Genomic DNA, 17,014 nt, shown 5'->3' on the forward strand with positions numbered 1-17,014 from the left:
AGGTGCTGGGTGCTCCCCAGTCGGCTCATTCTAGATTTGATGAACACGGGCAGCAACACTTGCATGTACTTACGTGACCAGAGTGGCTGGGGAGAGGCAGTCAGGCTGTGTCCCCCCCCCCCCCCCCCCCCCCCATCTCCTACGTGCATTTTCTAAAATTCAGTTCTGGTGCCATTACTGAGAATGGAGATCTTTCTGTCTTCCTTGTCTGCACCCTTAGAGAATGGAATCTACTGTCGCCTCACTTCTAAAGAAATGCTGTTGTGACTTCAGGCTAGCCACCGGGCCCCCAATTTAAAGAGCTTCCCTACAATCAGAATAAGGAACAGACATTAGCAAACAGGAAAAATACACAAAGTTTCCAGTCTTACAAAGGAACTAGAGCTGGTGCACAGAGCTGGGCTAGAATTGCCAACCTTTCACTTTCCAACTTGCTTTCATTTCCCAATAGAATGCCATCAAGTTTTCTAGTAAGGCTTGCATCTAATGCACACACACACACACACACACACACACACACACAGAGAGAGAGAGAGAGAGAGAGAGAGAGAGAGAGAGAGAGAGAGACAGACAGACAGACAGACAGACAGACAGACAGAGACAGAGAGACAGAATCAGAGAGACACACAGGAGAGAGAGAGACAGAGAGAGAGGCTGCAAAAACAAAGTAGGTGCTATCAGCTCCGACACTTGGAGACTTCAGTCTGCAGATCTCTGCACTGTCCACAGAACTGGTTGACAAAGGGCAGGCTGCCCAGTTCTGTGGTAGTGACAAACCTAAAAAGATGGCTAGACATGGCAGCACATGTCTGTAATCCTAGTGCTCAGGAAGTGGGCATCGGAGAATCAGGAGTCTGAGGCCAGCCTGGGTTACATGGTGAGACCCAGTCTCCAGAAACAAACAGACTGGCTGGAGCTGGGCCTCAATTGCAAAACATGCTTGAGGTCCTGGGTTCAACTCTCCGTAAGGAATAAAGAAAAGTGGCTCGAGAAGCAGATTTTTCTTTGAGATTCATTCTGGGTTTTGATTTTTTTTTTCTTTGTAGCCCTTGCTGTCCTGGAACTTACTCTGTAGCCCAGGCTGGCCTTGAACTCACAGAGATCTGCCTGCCTCTGCCTCCTGAGTGCTGGAATGGAAGGCTGGTGCCACCACTGCTGGGCAGATTAGTGATGTGTGTGTGTGTGTGTGTGTGTGTGTGTGTGTGTGTGTGTGTGTGTGTGTGTGTATGCTATGACTAAATGCTTGGCAAGTACTAACTTAAAAGAAGAAGGGCTTATTTTGACTTTAAAGGATACAGTCCTGTATGCTGGGAGGGCTTGGCATCAGAGACATAGCATCTTGCTGCATCACCTCCATCTTCAGAATGCACGCACAGAACAGACAGGAAACAGAGTCTGGCTACAAAAGGCCCACCCCTGGAGACTCACTTCCTCCAGCAAGCATCCACCTCAGAAGGGCTCCACACCCTTCCAAAACCGTACCGCAGACGCCTGGGTAGCAAGGCTCTCACTCATTTCACCTCCAAACCACAATAGGCTGCTTGACTCAGTTTCTGCATTCGATTCCACTTTCCGCGGACATTAGGGGTACCTCACCTAAAGGGTGGGGAAGCAGGAGTGTGCACAGTGTCCTTTACTGGATGGTATCTGGAGTGTCGGGGGGGGGGGGGGGTGTCGGAAATGACCGCTTCTAATCCGTTTGTGTTCCCATTGCAGAATCGCGACAGATGATGAGAGCGAAGGGGGAAGTGGTTTGCCGTGATCAGTGTTCTATTGCTGCGAAGAGACACGTGGCCACAGCAACTCTTAGGAAAGAAAACACGTAGTCCGTTTTCATCACGGCAGGAAATGTGATAGCACGCTGGAAGACGCGGTGCTGGAGAAGCCGCTGAGAGCCAGCCATAGGCAGCAGGAAGAGAGAGCGAGAAAGAGACACTGGGACTGGCTTGGGGCTTTGAAACCCCACAGTTCACCCCCAGTGACACACTTCCTCCAACAAGGCCACACCTCCTAATCCCTCTCAAGTAGTGCCACTTCCTGACGACCAAGCATTCAAATCTATGAGCCTATAGTGACCATTCTTATTCAAACCACCACGTGGTTGGTTTCATTTTTTGACTTCTCACAGTATCAGCACTTTTAGAGTCCTTAAACGTCTCATCCTGCACCAAACATCTCCCCTCTTCTCTTTCACAGCTCTCGATCTCATCAGGGTTTGTTGTTGTTGTTTGCTTTTTTCTCACTTATCCAGAGCCTAAGAGTTGGAAGAACACTCAAGCATCTACATCACTTCCTGTATCCCCAAGTGGGTTTCTGCTCCATCTTCCATGAATTACTCAAGATTGGCTTTCTACAGGGGCTGTGATGAGACACCAGGTCCATGGCAACTCTTATAAAGAAAAACTTTTATTGGGGTTGCTTACAGTTCAGAGTTTTAGCCCATTATCCTCATGGTGGGACATGGTAGCATGCAGCAGACATGGTGCTGGAGAAGGAGCTGAGAATTCTACATCTTGATCTGAAGGCAACAGGAAGTGAACTGAAACACTGGGCATGGCTTGAGCATCTATGAGACCTCAGAGCCCGCCCCACAGTGACACACTTCCTCTAGCAAGGCCACATCTGCTCCAATAAAGCCACATCTCCTAATAGTGCCACTCCCCATGAGCTTATAGGAATCAGTTACATTCAAACTACCACAGGGGCTTAGAGGAGATGCTGTGCTGTTGAGAACAAGATGTGAATTTAAAGTTGGTGAGCATTTAAGATGGTGAAACACCTATTATCTGAACCTGAGCATTCCACAATGTAGTGAAACATCACACTACACCTATAAGTGTATACAATTATTATGATGTGTCAATTAAAATTATATGCGTGTGTGTTTAAAATATTGACAAGACAGGCTTAAAGAAATCTGAAAGGGGTCCACATGTTATTAACATTTACATTCTGAAGAAATCTTTGCCTGTATCATTAGCAATGTAGTGCTTTAGTCTCCTGGACTCAGGTTTCCCTCCTGAAAGGTACAGGTATTAAACTGGATGACAAAACTCTCCCAGCCCTCTAACATCCTACAACTCAAGGGCATCCATACACATTTTCAAAGTTACAAGCACCATAAAAATATGTCAACTGGAACCACCATCAACAGAGGACATTGGCTGTTTTATTTGGTTGTAGGATGAACACAAAACAAATGTTGATTATTTTTTATATTCTAATATACATATATATATATATATTAGCATACATACATATAAACATATAAACACACACACACACATATATATGTGTGTGTGTGTGTGTGTGTGTGTGTTTGTGCCAGGTTTTCAGCTACTTTGCAACCATCATTAATCCACAATAAGTACAAAAGCAAGAAAAGTATTTAAACTGCAGCAAGAGGTGTAAGAGAACCATGTAGACAGGGTAGGGCATATTTTAAAACTTACTGTGTGCTTGACAGCAGGAAGATCTCTGAAGACAAAGAGCTGTTCGGGAAGCAGATGCAAGGACTTGTCTATACCTTTGCAATCAGCAATACTCACCCAGAGCAGAACGTGACTGGTGAGCCTAAAAGGCACTTGAGTTGGGGACTACAGCATCAGCAGTGTACTCACTCAGGAGGCTTTGAATTTGCTAAGGGATTTGCAGGTGAAGCTTGGCATTCCTGCACATGGAATGTGAGCAGTCACAGATAGTTTGTGGGTTTCAGGATCGAAGTGGAGAGACACTGGATAAAGACACAGTAAATTGTCTTCATAGTGTGGGCAGAAATTATCAAGAGAGAAAGCTGGCCCGTCTCTACAGTTTCCAGCATACGGAATGAGTTGTTTATTGTTGGAAATCTGTTGGAGGAGAGTGTAGCTGCAAGGAAATGTTTGGTTTCGAAGCTTTGAAGATCACTAACACTTTTTCGTTTGTTTGCTTGTTTGCTTTGATTTTGAGACAGGGTTTCATTACAGAGATCTGCCTGCCTCTACCTCCTGAGTGCTAAAACTAAAGGTGTGTGCCGCCATGCCTGGCTAGACTAACACAATTCTATGCGATGGAAATAAAGATGTAGACAGTAAGATCAAATCCCTTCTTTTTATTTCCATTATAAACAAAAAACCTTGTAACTTATTTTTCAGAAAGTAGCCTGCTGGCTTGTTGAGGAGTGGGGAGACTCTGTGGAATGCACTTAACAGTAGGAGTCATGACTTACGCATCAACTGCTCATAAAAGAAATGAATAAAAGCAAATTTAAAGAAACAAAGTACAAGAAAAGGGCATCATAGCTCAGACTGCGAATGTGCTGTCAAGCTGAAGGCTGTTTTGTGTCTGTGTGTGTGTGTGTGCATGCATGTGTGTGAGCATTTGCTTGTGTGCATGTGCATACCCCTATGTGTGTGTGTACTGGAGCCTGCCCAGTGTCTCTTACTGTGAGAAACAACACCATCCTTCACATGGTTAAAGAAGATGTTGTCATCAGGTTTATTTTTTTTTTTCACCTCAGAGGTTGCAAAGAACCTGATCCTGTTTCTGCTTTTTTGGCCACATGAAATTTTCAGGGATGAGCACATAAGCCAAGCTAGGCCTGTCATATCTCCCTGTGGTGCCTTTCCAAAGGATCTTTCTTTGGGCCCCTATTCTCTGAAGCCCATGTAAGCCTAGATCTGTAGGCAGACATCTAATGCTACATAGGTATGGAGCCAGAGAAGTGGCTGATAACACTGTTGGCATACCTGGGCACCCATGGGCAGAGACATGACTTAAACTTGCCAGTTAAATGAGCCAGTAGGCTTCTCTGCTAACAACTTTTGTTTCAGTTGTTTATTTTAATTTGTTTTGTTGCTGGTATCAAAATTTTCAAAATTAAAAGGACCCTATTATGGCTCTAGGTTCAAATGCTTTATCTTCCTATCATATTACAATTCTGTGTTCACTGACACATTGACAGCTCCTAAAACAAATTATGGCTCCTTGCTTCACTTCCAAAGCCTTCCCAGAAAGGGTCCACCTTTCCTAATCCAAACACATAAAAATGACAACTTATTTTTTTTATATAGACATCTGGTTTTGGTCCATTTGTCTTAAGCATTTTCCATCTCTGAAAATCTACCTGTGTTAGCACTGTTCCTGTGGGAATTATTATTTCTCTGCAGGCAAGGACTGTGTCTCACAGACACACAACAGCACCTACAACCTGTAGCTTCAAATGCTTGCTGAATTGCATTTCCAGAGTGAGATGTCTATGGTAAGTAAGCTGTTAATTTTGAACAGGCTACCTTTTTTTTTTTTTTAATTTAGAGAGAGAAAAAAAAAACCCTAAGTAAACAATAGAGGAGTGAATTTTCGAAAGGTGCTGAATTGACCAAGGTCTTCTTGGAGGCCAGCAGTAAGGTCACTTTTATTCTTTATTTTGCTTTCAACAGTGTTGTAAGTCAGGTAATGACTCAGAGAGGTGTGCCCCATGAGCAGTGTTTCCTAGAAGTTCCCAGGAACTGAGTTAAGTGGTGATCTCATTTCTGTGTGACAAGGTGACCCAAGTCTTTATAGATCAACTATTCAGGTGCTATTGGGTACCTGTTCTTCCCTGCAGACACACAGCAGTATGGAGCATTTGAGAAAGGAATACATGTTCCCTGTCCTCCATAGAGTGCTCGCCTTCAACACATTAATTCCTGAATCACAATAAAAATACATGATAGGCCAGTGAGATGCCACACAAGCCCAATGGCCTGAGTTCATTCCTGGAACCTAGATAAATGTGGAAAGCAAAACCCAACTTCACAAAGTTTTCCCAGACCTCCATATATGTGCTGTGTGCACACATGCACGTGTGTGCATGCACACACACACACACACGACACATAGACACAGGACACAAACATACACACACACATAGACACACACAAACAGACATACACACACATGCACGCACAGAGAGACACACAAACACACACACACACATACTAATAAATAATCTTTTAAAAACAAAAAGTAAAGGAGACATGGAATTAAGAAAGTGACCAATCTCTCATCCTTTTAAGTCTTGTCTCCTACCTTCCATCTTTGTCTACATCTTTAATAACTCCATAGGTAGGAAGAAAGAGTAATGTTCATGTTGCAGAGGAGGAAAAGTGAGACTGAGAGAGGCCAAGGAACTTACAACTCATACAACCACCAAATGACAAAACCCAAAGCCTTTCCTTTACACAGACACCCCCCCTCCCACGTGGCCCCTTCACTGTGTCATCTCCAGGAGATGAAGAGGAGGACAGTACACACAGCATGGTGGTGAAGACCACAGACTTCTACTCAAGCGGACAGAGGTCAAAGTTCAAGTTTGGGCCTTACTCTTTGGATGGAGTAGGATTTCCCCTAAAAACAAGTGGACCTCCTCAGGTTCCATCATCACAGGGGCACAGGGACGACCTGAGACAAGTCTGAGACAGGGAGGAAAGAAGCAGTCTCATGCCTGGTGGGCGCTAGAGCTGTAAGAGGGGGAAATCATGCAAAAGGCCTAGCTCCGGGGAGGGGGGCAGTGTGGGATGGATGGGTGGGGGCGTGACCCCAGAGGGAGGTGTCTTGCCTTCCGAGATGGGGCGGTATCACAAAGTGTAACTGGAAAATAAACACACTAAAACACAGAATGCACACTCACGGTTGGATGGCAAAAGCAGTCAGGTTTTAATTTTGTGGCACACAAATCACAGAGCATCTTGTTTGAACAATCAATAGCCAAGTGTTCACCGAAAGTAAAGACCTCATCAACTTCTTCCCTTTATGACAGGATAACCGGTCTTTTTCTTGGTCCTTTAATGATGCTGTAACTGGCATCTCTTGGTCCTTTAATGATGCTGTAACTGGCATGTGGAAAGTGGGCAACAGGTACTTAGCAAAAAAATTATTTCGGAAAGAGAAAATCTCAGGTGGCAGAAGGACAGTGAGACTAGCCCTGACAGTGGTCCCCCAGTGCAGGGCTGCAGCTGCCTTCGTGGGACATTCAGGCAGGTCCCCTCACATAAGACACAAGAATAAGGTGGAATCTGGTAAAGTGACTCTTGTTCCTTCTTAGGACAGACTGTCATACGCTCTTAGATCGGACATTCGTCTTAAAAGGCCATTAGCCTTATTGTGTAACCATTTATCTCCATCACATCTGTCTCTGCATCTGCCCTCCTGAGGTGCTCACAGGCATCCTCCAGGGCCTCTTCCTGTTCAGATGTTGATCTAGTCTGCTTTCTGTTGCTGTGATAAAACGCCATAACCAAAAGCAACTTGGGGAGGAAAGGTTTAATTTTGCGTACACATCTCAGGTCACTGAGGGAAGTCAAGGCAGGAACTCAATCAAGAACCTTGGAGGAGCCGGGCGTTGGTGGCGCACGCCTTTAATCCCAGCACTCGGGAGGCAGAGCCAGGCGGATCTCTGTGAGTTCGAGGCCAGCCTGGGCTACCAAGTGAGTCCCAGGAAAGGCACAAAGCTACACAGAGAAACCCTGTCTCGAAAAAACCAAAAAAAAAAAAAAAAAGAACCTTGGAGGAAAACAAATTTTCTCTCCATGGATCACTTATCTTGCTTCTTATACACTCCAGGATGACCTGTTTAGGGATGGTACCATCCTCAGTGGGCTGGGCATTCCCAAACCAATCATCAATCAAGAAAATGACCCACAGTCTGCCCACAAGCCAATTTGATATTGGCATTTTTTTTTTCAACTAAGGTTCCCTCTTCCCAGATGACTGTAGCATGTGTCAAGCAGGCAAAACAGCAACTAACATATGTGTACTGATGTAATATGGAATGGATGAACTCTGATCTCCAAAATGTCATCCTAGAAGTTTATAAATGTACAGATCGCCTGTCTTACAAAATTGTAGTGGGGCTTAGCACTGAAACAGGATGGTGCACAATTAATCTAAAGCATTGTGTAAATGTGAGGTAATCTGCTTCTGAGCCTCTAGACACACTCATCTTTGGAAGAGAATTGAAGAGCATCACCATGAGACAAATGTGTAGCTCGTCAGGGAGAATGTTGAACTCTGGTGGCCCTTGAGTGCTCCACATGTCTGTTAATGTTCACCCCTAGTGACAACCATTTATGTAATATCTCTGATCAATAACATCATTTCTCCCCAGTCTCCCTTTTATTAGCCTCTTTGATAGATTTAATTAAAGTAATGCATTTTATGGGGAGATATGAAGCCAGGCACTTGATGATATCACTTCCTGGTTGAGGTCTCAGGTTCCCTCTCGTTCAGTGAAAGCAGGATGGGGATGAGAAAAGAAGCGTGCAGTTTGCTTCTGTTCAATTCATGGTGCTATAGACCTGAAAAAAAGATCTTTCTGGAAAGTGTCTGACATCTCTATTTTGTTTTTTAATTATGCCAAGCTCAAAGTCAGGCTCATTGTTTTGAGTGTCGTAAAAGTGTTGGGTCTCAATGAAAACTCATAACTGTCTCATTCCTTGTTTAAAATGTGGATTCAGGGTCGGGCGGTGGTGGCGCACGCCTTTGGTCCCAGCACTTGGGAGGCAGAGCCAGGAGAATCTCTGTGAGTTTGAGGCCAGCCTGGGCTACCAAGTGAGTTCCAGGAAAGGCGTAAAGCTACACAGAGAAACCGTGTCTCAAAAAAAAAAAAAACAATAAATAAATAATATGGATTCAGATGTGAGCAAAAGGATGACCAAGTTTAAGGCGAGCATGGTAGGAGCTGGCCTCAGAGTAGGCAGAACTAGTCCACTTTCTAGCCGTTTGCTAAACAACAGCTGTTCTGTGAATTTGCAGTGTGACGTGAGGCATTGAGACAAGGTTGTTGAAAAAGAATATACAAAACAGAGTACTACAAAATCATAGTTGTCTATGTGAGTTTTACCTAGGTGCGGTTCCTGTATGTTCTCTGCACACATAATTCCCCTGAGCACAGCAATTTCATCATTGCACATGCATATTAAATGCACTAAAACACAGAATGCACACTCACGGTTGGATGGCAAAAGCAGTCAGGTTTTAATTTTGTGGCACACAAATCACAGAGCATCTTGTTTGAAGAATCAATAGCCAAGTGTTCACCGAAAGTACAGACCTCGTCAACTTCTTCCCTTTATGACAGGATAACCGGTCTTTTTCAAAGGTAAAGTGGGGGCTGAAGATATATTTCAGTGATTGAGAGCACTTATTGCTCTTGCAGAGGACCTCGGTTTGATTCCCAGCACCCACAGAGTGGTTCACAAGCATTGGTAACTCCAGTTCTTGGGAGCCCAATACCTTCTTCTGGAATGTTGTGCACACACATACATGTAGGGAATAAAAACACTAATGCACATAAAATGAAACAAAGAAGTCCCGAAACAATAATTAAAAAGCTAGTTGCCACAAAATAGCAGAAACCAGCTTGCTCCCTCCTCAGGGGTGGCAAAGCTCAGTTTGAAAATCCCAGATGAAAGCCTGTGTGAGAAGCACCTCAAGGGTTTCTGTGTGACTCTGGAAGAATCTCTGGCTCTCTCTGTTTCGTCTGCAAGTGTGCTGCTGCATTTGGAATGGGTACTTGATTAACTATGGAGTAATCACTGGCTAAAGAGAAGCGATTTTGATGAATGCTCTGTATTTCCAGACACACTGTGCCATTCAGTGTTCCTATATTCGCCACACATTTTCCTGACTCCACACTTTTGCTTGTACCACCCGCTCCCCTTAAGAACAGCAGCCACTCTCCCGTGTCCCTTGCTCCAATTTTCCCCATTTCTCAAGGACAAGGTCTGTGTGTGTGTGTGTGTGTGTGTGTGTGTGTGTGTGTGTGTGTTCAGCTTTCTCTGTTTCTTGACCTGAAAGATTATATGTTCTCCCTAATCTGCAGAGAGCAGGTGCTCTCTCTGTTATGACTGCAGAGTCCGATGTTTCAGTAAATGAAGTAGGTCCACCTTTCCTTTAGGGAACAGGGGCTGTGGATGATCATCCCAGTGCTTGGCATACGACAAACACTCAGTAAATGTTTTTTGAGTAAATAGTACGGTGGTTGCAAGTGTCCAGTACCAGTTTGACTAATCTCAGCCCAGGTATTTGGTCCAATATTAATCTAGGTGTTTGTGGCGTATGTGTTATATAAATATAGTTAATGCCTATAGTAAATTGATATTAAAGCAATTACCTTAGATAAAGTTTCTTCAAATATTTCCACCATGATCTCCTTTCACTCAAGACATTTTTTTTCCATGAGCTCAGGTATATAAAATAGGTAAGTCAAATATGTATTGATAATGAATTGCCAAGAAATTTCTTCTAAGGCATTGCATTAGTATCCATATAATTGTACCATTTATAAAAAACGGAAAACAAATTTACATACTAATGGGTCAGCTCTGCTTGTTGGTTTCTACATAAATCTTGGCTGAATATTTGATCCTGCAAGGTTTTTTTTTTATCACAGTTGATTGATATTTTGATTTTATAATCATCAGTGCTGAGAATAAATATTTATTATTAGTAATAAATAAGTAATAAATAAATATTTATGCTTTGATTAAATTTAAAAAACCCAAGAAAAGCATGTTTAGGGACATTTCAGAAATTGTTGGAAGTTCTGCCTTAATCCCAAGGCAAAATTCATTTCAAGTTTTTTGTTTTGTTTTGTTTTGTTTTGTTTTTTTATGAAACTCAAGTCAGCCATTCAAACAGCAATTTTTGAAATTAAACATTCTAGTACAATCCAATCCAAAGAGACACGAATTTGACATTTACACACTGAGGGGTAATGGTGGAAAAATATTAAGAAGTCTTTATTTTCTGTAACAAAACCATTGTGTTCCTGTAAGAGCAGATAATTGAGTGTGCAGTAAAAACATCACAGTTCATAATATGCAGTAGTTGCAATTCTGAGTCCGGGTGTTTGCCTCAAGGTCTATCTATCTTCCCACCCTTTGCAGAGGCCTTTTTTGCCTCTTGTAATCTCTTGCAGTCTCCTTTCTAGTTTCACAGACTATACCCAACCCACACACATTACATTCAAACACATAAACATAATAAACTGTGATCTGCATATGGAAGAGAAGATGAGACTTTTGTCTTCCTGACAGCGTCTGAGTTATCTCATGTAATACAATGTTTCCCAGATCTATCCATTTTCCTGCAAATTTCATGATTTAATTTTTCTTTGAAGCCAAATAAAATTCTATTATAACTATCACGTGTTCTTTATCTACTCACCTGTTGATGGACAGATATCTAGGCAATGGTTTTAAATCTGAGGCAGGGTGTTCCAGGCAGTTTGGCTGTGTTGCTAGGAGTGAAAGCATGTTCCATATATAGTGTTTTTATGTGTTCGGAACCAAGGCTGAAATGAAGTTGCGTGGGAACCCAGGAGAACACTATCAAAAACACCTGGGATTCATCATGTGTTTGATTTTAACTAACTTTTGATTGCTGTGTACTCAGAAATCTTTTATTGTCAAAATTTTCATGACACTCTACTTAGATATGTAATTCCATTTAGGAGTGCCGCTCACAGTATGAGGAGCTGGACCTACACAGCGTAGATGGGTCATATCCAGTCCGTTGAGAGATCCTGAGGACAGAGCCTGAGGTTTGCAGAAAGGATCCCACAGTGCCAAGTCTGGCTTGAGTTTCCAGCCTGCCTCTGCCCCAGTAGTTCCAGACTTGCCTGCACAGCAGGTTGGACTAGTCAGTCCTCACAACTGATGAACCAATTTCTTGAAATAATCTCTTCATGGAGATCTGTGGTATGTCTGGCTTTTCTAGAAGACCTTGTTACAGACAGAGAGATGATCATGGTAAAATATACTCAGTTCATGATTGAAATGTAACTGACCTGGCATGTAAGATCTGGGAAGATGGAAATCTTTTTTTTTTTCTTCTCCCCTTTGTGCCTTCAGTGTCAAGTAAGGACCTTGTGTATGATACAGGCTCAATAAACATTTGTTGAGATGAAGAAGGCATCACAAAAAATGCTGTTAAAAAATGCCATATTTAGCCAGACATGGTCCCATGGCTTTAATCTCAGTACTTAAGAGGCAGAGGCAAGTGGATTTCTGTGAGTTCCAGGCCAGCTATGACTACATAGATTTTGCTATTTGCTTACTTATAAATTTGAAGTGCATATTGACTGAGTGATTGATATTTGGTGTATAGGACCTCACATTATTTGGTTCTGTTGTGTAGTTTCTGCTTCCAAATGAAACATTTCTTCCTCAATGGAGAAGGAAGGTTCTTGAGATTTCAAGAAGCTCTGAAAACTGCACGATTCCTAGGATTCCTGTCAGGGCCCAGTGTTGGGGTTCAGCCCCAACCTATGGAAGGAGAGTGAGGAACTGAGAAATGCTAGATAGAAATACAGATAAAGAAAAAGACAGAGACACAGGATAGCTTCGGGGAGGGCCCTGGGTCAATACCCAGCTGCCTCAAATTTATTTCTAATGGGCTTTTTATACATGGGCAAGGGGAGAAGCAAAAGACCTCCCCCTTTCAAGATCAAAGCACAACATACAACCAAGTGTAGAACCTTCAAAACACCTGGTAGCCACACCTTTGGCCAAATCATCCTATTATGCAGCCCTGCTGGTAGAACAAGCTCAGACTTCCTGATTTTGAGTAAAATACTCTGTGGGCCTCCACAGATTCCCTGCTAACATTACAAATGTGGGAAACGCGTGCTGGGGAAAGAATACCTGCAAGTTGACCAGAAAACTACATGGATGTAGATTTCATGAGTCATCACCAATATCAAGGTGGGCTTTCTGGTGATGTAGCTGCCTTTGAGACACCCATGGTTTTGTATGCAACCCCTCATTTATGTTCAAGTACCCCAATAAACTCATTGACTCACCAAGTTAGAGTTGGGTAGTCAATTGTTGGTGCCCTATCTAGAGTGAATAGACGTCTGTGTTCCCACACTCCAAAAAGTTGCACAATAGGCTCTCATTGATGTGTGTATCAGGGAAAACAAAAAAACAAAACACATAAAAATCAGTCGGTTCCCTGTGTCACCATAGGAAACTCTGCTCTCTTCACATCTGCATCAGTAAGATGACAACCTTGATGTGATAGTTCAGGACTTCTTCCTCTCTTCCTTAATAGGTATGATTTTTGTTCTTAGTTGTATCCTTAATATTGCATCTACTTTTGATCATTGGCAAATTGACCCACTCAGGTATTATTTATTGTGAAATAGTTTTTCTTTCCTTGCAAACCAGAGTACTATCAATTAGTTCCTCCAATTTTTTTTTTTTTTTTTCCAATCACTCTTCTCAAAATACACAAACCGCAGTTCAGATTTGCCGGACTGCCCTATCATGTTTAGAAAGAAATAAAATACTCTTTTAGGTTTTACTCTTTAAAAAAAAAGGTCACATTTCTCTGTGCCTCAGCCCTATAAATACATCCACCCTGTATTTGGGCTTGAACACTAACCTTTGCTCTGAATTTTAGGACCAAACATTTACAACTGTTTTGTAGCCTCTTGTTAATACTCCCTGGAGTCTTTCTTTGGGTACCTTTAGTTTTTTTTCTCATCTTACTGAGATGAAGATGGCTGGAGTCTGACACACCTGCTGTGCCCTGTAGGGTCCTAAGGACCCGAGGCTGCATAAGCAAGTCCCAGGGTTGAGCTGCAGAGTGATTATCAGCAGCATACTTCCTTCATCCCTGCCCCTCCCCCCGCAGAATTAAGAGTCAGTTAGCCAGGATGTGCCAAGGAGCGGGGCTTAATGCGCTTGTAGATTCTATTTGCTTTGGTTTCAAGCTAATTCTTTTAGAGCAAAGATCTGGAGGGCCGGTATGGCAGGGAGGGGAATCTAACTATGGAGTATCAAGCTGTGACAAGGCTAGATTGGGGAAAATAAACAGACAAAATGTGTTAAAAATGTGTAGGAGCACAACATTGCTTTATCTGTCTTCACGTGTCAGAGATACAGTCTCAGAGCGTCACACCTTGAGGATGGCATCTTATTCTATTTCATTTACACAAGGACAGGGAGGTGTGGGGGGTTCTTCTGATCCTGGAGCTAACTAATGGGTAAAACTGTGCTGGAATGGACATTCCTGATTTGCAGATCACTGTCTTTGTTTGAATTTATTTATTCACAGCATGTATCCTGTCTCTCTTGCTTACCCTACCTCTTAAAAAATTAAGGCAAGCTTCAGTAAAATGCATAAAATCATAATCAGAATTAGACTGGGGGGGTTGCTTTCTTTTCTGTATTTTCATTCTTTTTATTCTCTCCTTTCATTTTTTCCTCTTTTTTTTCTGCACTAGACTATGCAAGAAACATGGAAAAATGTAAAGCACTTGAGAGTGGGGTTTTCATTTTGTTTGTTTTCTGCTTAGATGGTGCTACGAGAGAACTCAGAATTAGAAGGCATGGTCCAGGAAACTGTATTTATGTCTGTGTGTGATAATGTTGTCAGAGCTAAAGGAATGTCAGCATTTCCTCAAATGCCCTCTCTCCAGGTTCTGCAACTTGGAATTGAAGATGAGCTTTGGACCATAATGCAACACACCAGGTCTCAGATGAGGCGAGACAACTCCTTCTATTCACAACCGCACTGGGCATTGTTGGGGAAGGAGGAAGCCAAGGCTTTCAATAAACTTGTTACAGTGTGGGGTTTAGAGAACCTCCTTTTGACAAGGGCTAGAAAACAAAACAGGTATTGCTATGATTCCCTTGTCAACAGAATAGATCTGTTCAGCGAACTGACCACCTCTGTCATAAAGTGAGTAAATTAATGCGCTAAGGGAGGGCACTGTCTCTTTCCTGAGATCCTTTCTGAATACAAATTGAGGTGTAGGGTGTGTGTGTGTGTGTGTGTGTGTGTGTGTGTGTGTGTGTGTGTGATGTCTATGGCATGTTTTGTACTACAAAATTTCTCTGGTCAAGGTGAAATGAAAGAACTTACTAGAAGTGAGCATTAAGAGAGCCATAAGGAAGGATGTGTGTGTGTGTGTGTGTGTGTGCATGTGCCTCTGTGTGTATGTCTGTATCTGTTTTAATGTGTGTACGTATATATATGTGTGTGTGTATGTGTATGTGTGTATATGTCTGTATGTCTTTATGTGTGTGTGTGTGTGTGTGTGTGCGTGCGTGCACGCATGTATTTGTATGTGTGTGTAAAACCAAGAAAAGAAAAGACAAAATGCTTGATCACGAGTTTTGTGTGCAAATGAATATCTAGTGCCTCATGGTGTCTAGTGCTGTGCATCATCTGTGTGGGATGTGTCCTTTCAGGAAGGAATTCTTCAGTCACCTGAGCCTGCTGAAGATGTAGCAGAATTCTGAACACATTCCACAAGGCAGCACATTGTGGCAAAGCAGTTCTTATCTTTACAAAACTCTTCCATACCCCCAAGCTTCATCTCTGAAACACCTTTCTGTACTCTTTGCTCATCTCTCCAGCTTCTGACCTCTATTTACACACACACACACACATACACACACACACACACACACACACAGAATCCAAATTAATTTCCTCTTATTTCATTAGTTGTACACAATTCAAACAAGGCACATATCCCCACTCTTCTCATGGCAAGGTACCATGCTCCACTGAGGACACACGAGCAAGCACTCAAAGTGAAGAAGCCTGTGGCTTGCCGCAGAGGACCTAGAACTGGGTCTCTCACTCATGGGCTAGAAGAGGATGTATATAACAGTGTCAGGGGATTAGTTGGTCTCGAAGGCTCCCCAGTTTTCTCACAGAAGCTAGGTTAGGGACATTTGTTCTGGTTTGATTTTGAAACGTCCCCTAGCCCCATAGAGGAAACACATGCTGAGGAGAGGCTACCTGCAGGTTGACCAGAAAGCTCCACGGATACAGCTTTCGTGAGTCATCACCCTTGCCAAAGTGGGCTTTGTGGTGCGCTGCCTTTGAGACACCCACGGCTTTGCAGGCAACTCCTCACTCGGGTTCCCTGACAAACCCATCGGTTCAACAGTGACTCTCTAACTTGTGTTATTTGGGAAGTGGAGGAGGTAGGGACCTGATGATAAACGGTGGAATCTTGAAGAGATGGGGTGTGACCGATGAAAGTAGGACAGATACCAGGTCAGAAGGGCTGGTCCCACTTCCAGCCTGCCTCCACGTGATGACATGCCACTCCCCGCTCCCACCGCCACCGACGGAGACACCCATAAGCCATGAGCCCAAATACACGTTTCCTCCTGCAAGTTGTTCTGTCAGTCATTCTGTGACAGTGACATGAAAGAAAGCAGCATGGAAGTCGTGTGCAGAGAGCATACCCCAAGTTATTTATAATGGTTGGCAATCAATCACCCTGCCTTTCTCACCTGAGGTGTAGAAACAGTGTCAAGAAGGTGTTGCTAGGAGGAGGAAGAAACTTCAGTTGTAAATTTTTCCCCAAATTATTGTGTCATAAATTCACTGGACAAATGGCCTATGCTTAGATTTTAAAGTGGTGGTGGTGTGGGGGGAGGGGGGCGTGCGTGGTGGGGAGGGGGGAGGACACAAAAAGCCACTTTTGCAATGATGTGAACTTAAGACAAGTCTTGACCAGGTGGTATATGCCAAATGCTGGGCAAAGTGCTTGCGAGTTCCACACTGTAAGAGACTCCTGGTGTTTTTCTCTATGCTCAGCAGTCGCCACCAACAGAGCCAGTGAGATTTGAAGGAAAGAACACGTATTAAGGAGGCCACTTGTTCCTTTATTTACTTTTTAAAAATCTCTCAGCGTTTACCAAACACCTTCTTGCCCTTCAGATTCAGTAGTAGGGACTGGGGATAGCTACATCTGTGATCAAACGTACACAGTCACTGTGTATATAAAACAGACATTTTTATATATTTATTTTTCTCATGAGGGAGACGCTGAAGACACCAGGCAGCTTTGATGAGGCCTGAGCAACAAGACTGTGGTAGAAAGTGTAAAGCGATGTCTCCAAGACTGAGAGCTGAGGGAGTGGAGTTGGGGGTCCATCAGGAAACGGGAGGATTGACAGTTTTAGCACCCTCTTGCCGAGCTGTATCTTCTTATCTCAGAAATGGGAACAGAAACGGAAGC

The sequence above is a fragment of the Peromyscus leucopus genome, chromosome 12, assembly GCF_004664715.2.
Source record: "Peromyscus leucopus breed LL Stock chromosome 12, UCI_PerLeu_2.1, whole genome shotgun sequence".
Taxonomy (NCBI): Eukaryota; Metazoa; Chordata; class Mammalia; order Rodentia; family Cricetidae; genus Peromyscus; species Peromyscus leucopus.